The following is a 13,848-nucleotide window of genomic DNA, read 5'->3' on the forward strand; positions in this document are numbered from 1 at the left end:
AAAGATTGGCAAAGTGGTACATAATGATGAAGATGTCAGTCATACCAACGGAACTGAATTGCATAGTAAACTGTGCCTTATTCAAACAAACTACATCTTAATATCGGTAAGTACAAAGTTGCAGTTCTAGGAACACGGCGTGTGGGGGATGTATATGCAGGCCGAAGGACTATGTCATTAACTTGGTGACTCTAGAAAGATTTATGGTTAATTGTAGATAACAACTCATTTTGAGCTCCCAGTGAAATGTGGTGGTTAAAAGGACTAATGCAATCAGTGGATTCAGAAACAGGGAAGTGTTAGCAAGAGGTACAGCGTTTCTACTTTTCTGTCAGGCAACAGTAAGACACGTTTCACTACTAAAGAAGATAACATCATCCACATTTAAACATTTAAACAGGTTATTAGAAAACTGAAATTGCAACAAAGCTCCAGAAAACATTTGAATTTTTGAAATAAAGCTTTCCAGGAGGAAACTGAATTCAGGAATTCATCTCCTGAGGAAACATTTTTACGGAACATTGGTATTTCCACATAGAGAAGATGATGGGTATTGCAGGGTTCTGAAATGCACTGAAAAATGGCATAAGATGAACTTGTGGCTGGTAACTGGAGCTACATGAATGCAAATGAAAAAGTGGCCACAATTTTTTTAATAGCATGGTCAGTTAACCAGCACAACAAAATACCAGTGGAAGTCATGGCCTCTCCAGCTCTTGTGTTTTCCTAATATGAAAACAGTGTCTACTGGGGGGACAGCGTTTAGCCAAGCATGTCACTGGCTTCAGTTCTGAGTTAAAAGGGGAAAATATGCAGAAATTATGGGACTACATGAACCAGCTCTCCTATTTTGCTTCCATGTACTTGCGACTTTTAGGGTCATTCCTTTTTTCCATCTTCCAGCCATTTTAAAGAACCAAGAAGAAATGGAAAGACATTAAGTGAGAAATTCTTAAATGTTTGACCTGCTTTAGCAATTTACTGCTAACTAGTAATCTGTTTTCTGACTGATCTTTTTTTGCCTTGATGGACATTCAATAATAACTGCATGACGTGAATTGAAAAATACACACAAGATAGTATTACTCTACTCCACAGCACTTTCGTTACTGTTGAAAAAATAAGACCCTCAAAGCAGATATAACTTAAAGTGAAAAATGGGGTTTTACTTTTTTTTTTGCTGTTGCTGTTGTAGCTGTGGATGTAAATCTGCTACTTAGTTTAGTGGAAGATCATAAGGAAACCATATGGCTTTCCATGAACTGATTCTGCTTCTGTTAAAAACTTCCAACTTGGCTCAGTCCATGAGAGCAAGTGTCATGCTTCGTTTACTTACATAGAAGTGATTGACTGAAAATACTCTTCACTTAGTTTGATTTAATAGATTAGATATACTGAAAAGGTGTTAATTATTTTTTTTACTTTTCATAGAGGTCCAAATGTCCATCAGAACAGATTAAAGATTTCCTTCTAAAAATAGGTGTTTCTTTTGCTTACATCAGGCAATGACTGATGATCATATGATAGATGCTGACATCTTAATGGTGACTACTGTATTTTCTGTAGCTACTGGTTTCTCTGCTGTCGAAGTGGGTTTTTTTTCAAGAGTGATTCTATTTGGAACCACAGCCAAGCTTATTAAATTAATTAATGGGGACCCACTCCTTATAATATATATGCAAATTTCCAAAGTGCAAATTTGGTTAATAAATGTGAGAAGAATTTGCGCTCTGTTCTTTACTGTTAGCCTTTGAAGGCATGCCCCCACCTGCAAACAGTTTAGGAGATGGAGAGACTGGAAAATCAAAAAGATGTCACTGGAATAGTAATAAAAATAACGCAGCTGACAGACAATGACAGAGCATTAAATGGCAGATAGCAAGTAGTGAAAAACAAATTTATGCAAAATAAGAAAAGAACATCAAAGAGACAACCTCTCACAAAGTTAAAGGCAATGAGTCACTTCATGATGAAAGAGCTAGTTAGAGGTATGAATGCAGTTTATGAAACATTAGCAATCCCCCCACTAAGATGCAATCAAATCTTGAGTATGCAGTATAAGTTTGTAGTGGTAGTGAATAAGAAAAGATTCTGAAATCTTTTGACATATACACAAGTCATAAACATTAAGTAATCTACTTCACAACACTTTAAATTGAAGAACCACGTAAAACCTCCTTGTGCCTTACCTTCATTATATAACGTGCATGTACTAGTCTCCTAGGAATTTCAGAAGCTCATCAATATTTGTTAATCTGCAAGTTCCTGATGAAAAGTGGTATGTGGTATTTCAGCACACCTGAAGTAGCAGAAGCATTAAGTACCACTTAAAAAATTCAAGATTATAATATTTTCCCTCACACACAGAAATAAGAAAATATTATGAAAGCTGTGAAAAAAACCAAAGGCAAAAATACCCTAGCCCTACACAACATAGTGTGTTAATCTACGTTTGTAATCAATACAAGCAGAAAGCTTAGCCACTTGTGAAATAGAAGAATCTTAAAAATCATATACAATCACAAGTTAAAGTGAACTGAAACTCAGTCATTAGAGTGAAAAACAAATTCAGGACCAGAAATGTTCAATAGCACATGAAGTACAACTTTCTCCAGAGAAAGAAACATCCCAGAATGGAAAAAGAAAGGTCAGAGCAATGTTTCACCTCAGCAGGCTGGAAGATGGAAAGATAAAATTGTTCCTAGGAAGGGGTAGAAGACTAAGAAGAACAACTCCTATAAGGTTTCAGCTCTAAATTGGCCAAGGGGTGAAAAAAAGAGATGATGGAAACATAAAGCAAAATGTAAAGCTCCCAAGAGATTTAATCATGGCAAATCAAAAGTGTGATGCTAAACATTGTGTCTCAGTTTCATTCCACTTTGTTTTAAACAAGAAAATTAGCCATCTCATTTAAGGAAAAATCTCTCTCCTATCCTGGCGGAAAGGGGGAGGGGAATTTTTCTCAGACGCCCATTTCAGATAAGAAAAATCCCACTCTTGGGTCTCTATTTCTCTCTGTGGACTATAGAGGGAGCTTGAACGATTAGTTTAAGCTTGATGACAGTTAAACTTTTAGACAGCTAAAGCCAGGTGAGATGAATCCTACCCTTTGTTTTCGGCCCATCACCTCCAGCTGCTTGGAGGGAAGAGGAATATCTGCCTATAGCTATTACAGTGGAGTCCAGATCCTGGCTGGCTTACCTGGCGCTAGAAATGAGAAGTCTAAAAAAGGCTGGTGTCCTGGACACAACAGACCAAAGAATATTGTCAAGTGTTGCACTTGGTTTCCATTTTTTAAATGTTTGAACCTTATTTTTGCCCATTATTCATGTAGTACTAGCCAGAAATATCAGCAAAGGTGGAAATGGCTTGTTCTGAAGCTACAAAGCAACTCTCCTGAATCATTTTCACCTCTCAACTCTGCTTTATGCTGCTCTGTCAGGGAGACATGTGAAGCTCCCCCTACTCTATAGTAACATTTCAAACTATGCCTAGGGGTATTCTTCAGTTTTGAGCAGCGTTTGGCGGTAATAAAGCATTACTCATTTCCCTGCTTGCTTTCTCTGAACCACAAGAGCAAACATATAGTCAGTGATAGCTCTGCTCAAATGTTACTGTATAAAATAAGTGAGCACTTGCATACTTGCTTGCATACATTATCCCATCACAGAGAAAGGGAATAATTTGCTTGGGCACTATAAGAATATAAATTAAATGCAGAATTTGCTTTTACATGCTTAATGCAATTTGAAATAAATGACTATTAGTTTGGTTATGATGTTCTTACAGTTCTTTTTAAATATAGAAAATTGTTTCTTTAAATTATCAGAATTGTATATCTCTATCTATAAAGATATATATAACTCATAAACATATACTTACGTATTTATAATATACATATATAAACACACACATATATACCTATAATATCCTCTCTTCAGACAGTTTATTCTTACAAGATAACGAACCAAGTTTTACAGGGGAGTTATTTGGTACCCTAATCCAGTGTCTCCCATGAGAAAAGATAGTTAAAAAATCACCGCCATAACACTGTGAACATTGTGATTTCTCCCGATGAGTAAAATTGGAGAAATTCCTCCTTGAGAGCAAAAAGGCAAGCTGATTAAGTCAAAGAGGTGTTATAAACCCCAAGGGAAAACAACATGCTTTATTTTTGAAGTATTCCCAGCAGAAGTCTGGGAAATCTTACATGTCCTCTCACCACGATCCATCATTATAACTTAGCTGTTTGCAAATCCTCAGCAGGTCATCATATTTTACACTTGCTAACCATGTAAACACAACTGGGGACTCCTAATTACTGTAGATAATCTCAAAAACTTTCCACTTTCGTAAAGCATACAGAAAAGGCTGGGAATAGACCGTTTCCCATGTCATTGTGTTTTGCTCATGTATATTTTTATAGCTGTCACTTTTCCGGATCTCTGACTGCAAGTGTAAAGCATCTTTTTCATACAGATATAATAGCTCGTAACAACCTTGGAGATGCTCAGTTCTTGTTCCCCGTACAGCAGGTGGGTTTGCTGTGCTTTTGCTAAATTGTTTAATCAAAGTGCTTCGTACTGAAGGGTCCATGAATAAATATTGTAAACATCATCAGGGGAAGTGATTTATATTTACTTCAATTTTGCCAGGAGAAAAGCTAGATTATCTTGAATTAGCAGCTGAAGTTTTTGTATATTAGAGTTTGTCAAGTACATTAAGGAGAGCTTCATGTTCAAAAAAAGACAGAATAAAACAGAATAAAAAATACCAATTATTTATTATTCTATTTAGGTGAAATTTACACCAGTATGCCTTATGACCCTGGCCATGGAAATGTGTATTCAAAGGCCTCTCAAAGTTACCAGTGCCACTGAAAAATTGAATTTTGCTGCCTCAAAGATGAGAATCTGGAGCCACAACATAGCAGGCTGTTCTTTCCTCAGCGAGAGAGATGGCATGGGCAGACTCAGAGCAAAGAACCCAGGGGAAGACCCTCAGGGGCAGGATGGCTTCTCCAAGCCAAGAGGAAGGATGGGGATGAGGAAAACCACTACAGACCAGCAGTGGCCTCTACTGCATAAATGCCAGGGTCTTATGTGAGCGCTGACCGGCACAGATCTGCAGGGCTCAGGCACGGAGAAAATTAATGGGAGGTTGAGGGGTTGTGACTGTTCTTCTGCTCCCACCTGCCTGCTGTCATAGGCAGCTGCCTACTTCACCTCTGCCAAAAGTTTTCCTACTGCATATCAGATTTACACACAGAGTGGTCCCTAGATGTGGTTATTATTTATTTATATACTAGGTAGCAGAATCAAGGGTACAGTAATTATCACTTCTGACAAGAATGTTTTAGGGAAACAGATGAATATACATTTATTATACATATGTGCCTTACCAGGGTAAAAGTTTAATCCGATCAAACCTGAGGTGTGAAGCATGGTACATGTTCGGACAAGAAGGAAGAGTTTACTACTGGCAGATGAAATGTACTTGGCCAGGGTGTTGAATACATTCTTGTAGGTAGAGCATGGCTCAGCATAGGAGATCGCTATGCTATTCCACAAGTAACTGCACTGCAGAATTCACATTTTTTTATTGCAACTATTGTGCTAACAGTTATATTTTAGTTATTCTCAAATTATTTTTGTGAGGTTAAGAAAAACCTACATGGAAGCATCTGATCCTTTGTTATCTATGGTTTTACCTTACGAATTTTGTGGCATCAGGGTTTGTTCAAGAAGTTCTTCCAGCCTCTGGACCATTGAACTGTTGCTGATGATTCCTCGCAATTTACCCTCAGTGGAGGTTACTGTCACCTTGACTGTATTCATAGAAAGACACATGGAAATACATATATACGTGTACAGGTACATAAACGGATACATATACATACGTGTGTAAATATATGGACATAAATGCATATTTGTATATCTATATAAATATGTGTGCATGGCTATTTCTGTGTTTAACTAGAACTGTGAAATGATCTGTCTTGCTTGTTTGCTTGTTTCTAATGGACAGAAGAGAAAGAATGGTTGCTTGCATGGAGGAGACAGAGTGGGATGGGATTAGACTACCAGAGCTGAGGGGCTGGGAAGGACAAGAGATCTATTCAACGAATTGTGCTGCTGGATGATTCATAATATGGCCTCTTTGGAGGGGTTATACAGCATGGAGAACATGCAACAATCACACACATGCTCAGAGGACACACTGTAAGTTTTACAAGGAGTGTTCAACTTATAATATATATCGTTATTCCGGGCCAGATTCTGCTTTTCAAGTACCTATCTTTCTGCAGTGATTCAAGAGAGCCATTTGTATGAATGATAGTGGCAGAATAAGAATCTCGGCTTCTTCATCTGCCGTTCTTTTCAGCTCAGTAACAGAAACTTCACCGTTAAGGTTTTGCTGTGTTCAAACCTGCCTGTGATGAAAAGATTTATATTTGCGTTTAGAAATCCAGAGACATATGGTGAATGTGAGAGCTGGTCAGCAATCAAGAGTGATTGATTCAGGTTTGGTCTATCAATTAAGTGACAGAGCAGTTTTAATCTTTTTTTTTTATTATTTTATTTTAAGCTTGGGACTTCACTGGAATATTATAACTCCCTTAACCATGCCTGTGACAGCTGACTTGTACCCATAAACTTTGGTGCATTGATCTATTAGTTCAGCTACTTCAATACATCTTCTTTTCCATAAATATGTCTGAAAAGCTGCGACTTTTTTCCAACCTCACCAGAGGTATCCTTATTTGGAGTGATCTAATATGTACAGTGGTATCTGCACACGCAGTCTAATATCTGCTTTGAATAGCCATACATAATTCACAGGGAGCAGTATGGCTGTGTGGTAACCTGCAGTTAAGTGACTTAGTGTTGAAGCATTTCCCTAGTCACAGTAGAAAGAGACACTGGTTAATGAGAGTTCCCCTCTTTTTTCCCAGGGCAAGGGGGATGGGAGGGAGACATGGAGGAGGTCTAGATTGCTGCACCAAATAAAACAATAGGGTGGGGGAGAAAAAATGAAAAGAAAAAGCAAAGCTTCTTCCTTGATCACATTTTTAGCTTGTGTCTTTTGGATTCATTCCCTACCTTGTGTCAGTTTTCTGTACTGACAGCAATTCTTGTACACAGTCGCATGGCAAGATTAACTTTAAATCCTCCCCTCCTCCTTCCCCCTCCAGCCCCTGCCTGTCATTGTCTGCTCTTGAGTAAGCAAAGTGAATGTGGTCAGAGCAGTGTGGGACTGTGTTTTTCCATTCTCAAGGGCAGCCACCCTTCTCATCAGCAAATCCATGCTAGCTGCTAGAGCTTCATATATTAAACTGATTTTCAGTCGCGAGGTTAGTTTCTCACTGGTGAAGCACTCAGCATAATAATACTTTACACCTTGTACTTCAGCAGTCCTTTCTAAACACTAATTTAGCCTCACATCCCTCTCTGAGGTAGGTCAGTATTATCCCACCATCTGAATGGGGAAGCAGAAGCCCACAGAGGTTAAGTGACCTATCCAGAGTCGTGCGAGAAATGAGTAGCAATGAGGAGAACAGAAAACAAAGCCCCCCTGGCTCATAGGCTTGCATGGTGCAGTTGGAAAAATTACCAGATGTTCAAACAAGGTTTGTGGCAAAAGAACATAGAATAAAAATTAAAAGTAAACTCTCCTGGGGGAAAAAGCGACACTTTATATTCACTGTTTTCAGACCAGAGAACCGAGGTGAGAGAAGAGTTAAGTGATTTGCTTGAGATCCCATAGGCAATTCTTACCAAACATAGAAATTATGTGTGTAGTGAGGGCAAGAAGAGAGACTGTAATTAAATAAGTGACTTCTCTGATTGTGTTATTAAACACAAAGAGACGAGAAGACAAAAGGAGTGTAACGTTCTGTGTTGAACTTTTAGAAATCCAAAGTCAGTTGCCATTTTTATTTGATCATAGTTCCTTTGTTTGATTTGACTTTTACTTTACTCATTTATTTTCTTTCACTTGTTCTTTTGTTTTCTTTTGACAGTAGATATTTTAATTATTAAATTCCTTGTTTTCTTTAAGCATGTCAATTCTCTTAATCATTCTGGTTTGCTTCTCTCTTTTTATCTGATTTCTATTCCCCATCAATACCTAGTTTCTGATTTTAAAATGTTTCATACATTTACTCATATTTTCTGTGTCTCTAATTCTTCGATGTTTATTGATCCTCAGCTCTGGTCTCTACCATTGGTTGTTGAATTCTAGAGAACCATCCCTTTTCAGTATACTTTAATTTAATTATGTTTGTTGTTTCCAGTCTCTCTGCCAATTTGGACTGACATTACTGAAAATTAAAAAAATGTAACTCTGAAATGATGTCTGTACAGAATACAGTCTCCCTTAGAAGGCTATATTCTACTCCTGTTTCTCACAGGAACTCTTAGATATGATATACGTATGATATTATGCTTTATGTTATGTTATACTATTATTATATTGTGTTTATACTATTGTAGCTTCTTTTTGACACAAAGCCTGAACTCCATTCCTAGGAAAATGGTATACAATTTCTATAATCAGCTATCATGTTTTAAAAAAAATGTTTTGCATGAATTTATGGGTTTTAGCTGTTCATCATAATACATTTCATTTCTGTCCACCTAAAAACATCTGTTAAGCATTGCTATGAATCTGAAAACACATTCATGCCTTTCCAATTTGGCTAACACTTTGGTTAAATAATATCCCATGAGAGTTCCACAACTGAACTTTCTGTCAAACATAAAAGTATTTCTTTTTTATTGACTTCAAAATTTTCAGTTTCCCTTTTTACTTTTGATGCCAGAGAGAAGAAAAAGAGTGTTCATAGTTGTTTTTTTCATAACTGTATCCTTTTTTTTTTTTTTTTAATGTTCTTTTGTCTTTTCAAATGATGGTCTACTGCTGTCTTAAACAGATTGCCCAAACTTTCTCAATTTCTCCTAAAGTGAGAAATTTCCTTTTTCCAAGTCCTTCCATCACTTTGCTACTTAAAAAAAAAAAAAGAGGGTGTATGTAACAACATGCATAATTGTATGAGCAGAAGATTGTAATGACATTGTTTAAACCAATACTTCCAGTAGCAATCACTATCTTTTCCTTAATGCAATTGAAAAGCTTGTTTGCTTCTTTGACCCTAAGACAAAACCACATGCAGAGCCAAGCTTAGATCCCCAATATTCCTGTCTGCTCCCCTGCTTATCTCACTAGGTCATGACTCATATGATAACCAAGATCTCAAAGAGCTAGTCATCAGTTCCAGCTGGTACCTAAATATAACAAACTGTTTTGATGCAACAGAGCGATGAGTTTATGGCAGATCTGTGGGGTACGTTCTGCCATCAGCTCCCAAACACAAAACTCCCCATTGATTGCATGTGGAGCATCTCTCAGCAGACTGTTGGCACGCTATGGCTCCCCAGTGATTCCACAGTGGAAGAAATTCAAGGAATTTGTCTCTGACCACAGAATTTATGAGGCCATGCAGAAGTCCTTCATGAACGGCGGGGAGCAGGGAAACAGTTCAGAGCCTGTTGGGTTTCTTCCTTTCTTTTTGTTTTGTTTGTTCTCTTTTGGGACTTCACATGGGAAGAAGAAAGAGTTGAGAGGGAATTCTGGAAAGTTTTCAGCTCTGGCCTACCTCTGCTTCCACTGAATTATAAGGCTAAACTCCTGCTATCCTCAATGGGAACTGAGGCAAATGCTGAGTATTTTCCTTTTTACAGATGGGCTTTTTTGCATGTTCAGATATGTTAATGTTCAATTCAATACAAGTTTTAATAATACATTTTTAAAATGTAGTTTGTGCTGCTATAAAAGAGCGTTTTGTTCAATTCTAAAGCATTGCTTTTATGCCAAAGAAGAAAGGTTGTTGTAGCCTACAGGGTATGAATTCTTAGCCAAAGCACACAGGATGTCTGCAACTATCTTCTTTGGTGGTAGTACTACTTTACTCCTATATATTACTTCCATCACAAGATCTCAAACCGTTTTCAAGAAATGTTTCTCCACCTGTAATCTGTAGAGTATTTGTGATCCAAGAAACATTCAGAAGTAGTCCAGAAAAAAGCTGTAGTTCCCCTCCTCTGCATTACTCTATGACTGCAGAAAAGAAATATATTCGGAACAAATACTACATTAACTCATTCTTACACACCTGAGCAAGAAAATAAAACAAGGTGAAAAATACAAGTTACAAAGGGGTATGTCAAGTTTAATTTTCCTTGTATTTGGTTGTAAATGAAAATCATTGCAGCAACATTAGAGAAAATGGGCCTTCTATCTGATTTTTTTTACTTTTCTGAGGAAAGTTTAGTCCAGCATAGCAATAACAATATTGAGAAACAGTTCTCTTAAAGAAATCAGGCTCATTATCCCTATTTTACAGGTGGCAATAATGAAATACAATGCAAAATGAATTTTGTTATACGAACATGCATCTAAATAGTACTTGCTTTCAGCATACCTCTTAAATGGAAATGGGACAGTTTTCACAGTTTAAAAATTGTATTTGAAGCAGTGTTATGAGGATAAACAAATACATGTGCATTTCGGGACTATTTTTGCAGTCAGCCACTATGTTTTAGAACTTCAGGCTCATAATTTATTCCACTTAACCTCAGGCACTCTCGCTGCAGGGCTGTATGAGGAGCAGAGCCACCACTACGCACAGGGTTGCTGCATCCAGCAAGCCGACAGAGGAGAGGTGAGCTCTATGCCCCCAGGTCCAGCCAGTAGCAAGACTGAGCGTGTATTCCCTGTACGTACACACACATGTACACCCGATGCATATATAGACATGCACACACAGCTGGCCGCACAGATCAACCCAGAGAGAAAACACAGTACTCATGCAAATACAAACAGCACCGATGGCCTCATCCTGTTCCCCTCCCTGGCTGAGCAGAGTGAAAGGCAGTGGAAACTACATATGGATATATAGAATATGGTATGCTCCAGCAGACAGTCCATCTGGTAGCTGCCACTGGATCCCAGTCTCCTCAGTGGCTGGTACCTGGACATACAAACACCCTGGGTCTGCAACCCCACTCCAGTAGCCCGTACAGACCCTCTCACACACAGATACACACACACATGTCCACACGCTCACAGATACACACCTGCACATGGAGGATCCCTCCAGCAGCTGTACTTAAACACCCAGTTTAATCAGTAGTTGGTCTCTGGATCACCTGGTGTCCCAGTAGCCTCACACTCAGAGCCACACACACGGAAACGGGTGTCTATGGTAGCTGGCTTCAGTGACATACTGCTCTGGACCTTCTGCGCCCACTTCTCTGTACCAGAGAATCACATATTTTCACTAGAGTTCAAGTGCTTCACATCTGCAAATGTTGATCCTATATATTTCAATTTCTTCTCTATCAGTCACTAAGTCTTTTACAAAATCCAGAATAAACACACATCTAAGAATCAAAAGTGCCATCTACTTTGGTGCAGTGTTGCTTTTTGATGTGTCAAGAAGGTGATTTTTTTTTTTTTTTCTTCTGAAAGATCAATGGTATTGGAATATGCACCTAAATACATTATAGGCTTGGCAAGCCTAAACAGGGAAGTTTTCACAATTCCGTGTTTTATTTGAAACATTATATATGGGATGCTAGGCAAGTCCGCATGGATTTAAGGAAGATTAGTGTAATCAGTGTGATGTTTTATAGTTTTGCTACTTAAGCTCATGTCCTCAGACAACTCACATCCAAGATGCATGCATTTTCTCTCAAATAAGAATCCAGTTGATTTTTCTCCCTATCCAATGATATGGGCCAGTAAGTTTGAACCTATTTCTCACACCTGTGAGAAGCTACTTGTGCAAGTAGTCCCAGGGAAAAAAAAGTATGAGATGACTTTCAAAGGTAAAAGTTCACTCATGATTATAAAAGATCCCAATATATGGCTTGATTCAGTCCAAAATCAGAAGATGAAGTCTAGTTTATTTTTAGTTTTTCAAATTAATTTTAATTTTTATTCCTTCTCTGTTGTCCCTGACTATCTTTTCATATTTTTATTGTTTTAATTCAGCCATTCTCTCATTTAATTCTCATTTGTCTTTACTGTTTCTGTCTTCTTGGGTTTTGCTTTCTTTGACACAATATTTCTCTACCAGATATAGTTGTTAAATATGAATTAAAAAGTGATTGAAATCAAGTGTGTCAAGGCTGCGGGAAATGTCTGTGGGATTTGTAGTGCAGTACTGAAGGAAACCCACATACTGTAATAAGAAGATTCTCTGCATTGCTAACCTGCATCTAGAACTGTTTCTGTTATTGTTATATGCTTTCCTTTAGCACAGTCCTTGGTTTCATAGTAATGACAGCCTTGTCATTACAGCACAGACCAGGAAATAACAAGGTTTGAATTCCACTGCTTTCTCTTCCATACATCCTTGAATGAGTCACTGAGACCTATTTTATAATGTGGTCAAGAAGCATATGGTTACTTTGGTTTGAGAATTCAATCTGAAATCCTACTACTCCATTATCCAAAATGCATAAGCACTTTTGGAAAAAGCCTAAACTTTCTTTTTCCTGATTTTCTTGTCTGAAAAATGGAGGTGATGATTATAAATACATACAGTTAAGGACTGAAAACTAAACCAGAGCCTTTCAGGCATGCTCAGGTTTGTGGGTAAGTTGAACCTTTTATATATTTTTCTGGATATGAAGGCAATTATATTAATTTCATTTGCAAAGATTTTGTTCAAAATCTGTATTTTTGCTCAAATGTTTTCTAAATACAGACTACTGTATTTCCTAAACCTACATCTTTTGTCATCATCTAAAATAAGGGCACTGGTGATCAATACTTACTGGTTAATTTCAGAAATTAAAAAGATTTAATCTGCTTAAAACTGCTATAGAAACATTCTGTCAAAGCTTTTATAGTGCTGGTATCAATTAATAGTTTGAGCTCAAGAAACAATTTGTAGGACAATTTGGTCTCATAATTACCTCTTCTGCAGGTAAGAAATAAAGAAATTTAAACAAACTATACAAATCTTTCTATTAGATGATGTTAGATCCCAGTTCAGTTCTATTATACTGTCTCAGGAGCCCAAGGTTAATTTCCCTCTCATGGCTTGACCGGAGAAGGTGGACATATTCTGTTCAATGTCAGAAACACAAATTAGCATGACTGGGCACAATCAATAATTTGTGCTAAGAAAAGCTCAAGGCAAGGATAACGAGACTGAAGGTATGTTGGCAGAATGAAGTAGGAATCTTAGCTTGTCAGTCCTCACTGTTCAACTTTTAACATCAGCATAATAAAACCCATAATGTACACTAATAGAGCATACTGTGTAACTAGATATTAAAGGCTTCATAGACCAGAAGTTGGGAAATATTACAGATGGCAGAGTGAATGAAGAGGGTCTAGACGTTTTGTGATCAGGTGCTAAAATCCTCATAATTTTGTACAGTAAAGACCAGAAACCAGCAAAGCTGAAGCACTTGAGCAGCGTGACAGTGGGCGAAAAGACAGGCTGCTGCAGAGATTTGGAAGAGCTGTACAGGTTGTGCTTTTCATATCATATCATAACACATCCATTAATCATGAGAAATACATGAACTAACTTGATCAAGTAAGGTCCTTTTCCCCGTATGCTTCTAAAACATGAGGTTTACTTTCTACATCAGTAAACTTGATTCCGGTAAATCCATCCATACTGTCTCTTATTTGGATTGTCCGGCTCTGCCACCTCTAATTCCTCCCAACAGATTAGTGATGAAGTGTTTTGCTCTCAGTGGTGAGTCAGAGCATCCAAGCTCATGTCACATGGGCTCCAAAATCACATAGACAGCTCTACACAGC

This window comes from Numenius arquata, chromosome 7, assembly GCF_964106895.1.
Source record: "Numenius arquata chromosome 7, bNumArq3.hap1.1, whole genome shotgun sequence".
In the NCBI taxonomy this organism is placed as follows: Eukaryota; Metazoa; Chordata; class Aves; order Charadriiformes; family Scolopacidae; genus Numenius; species Numenius arquata.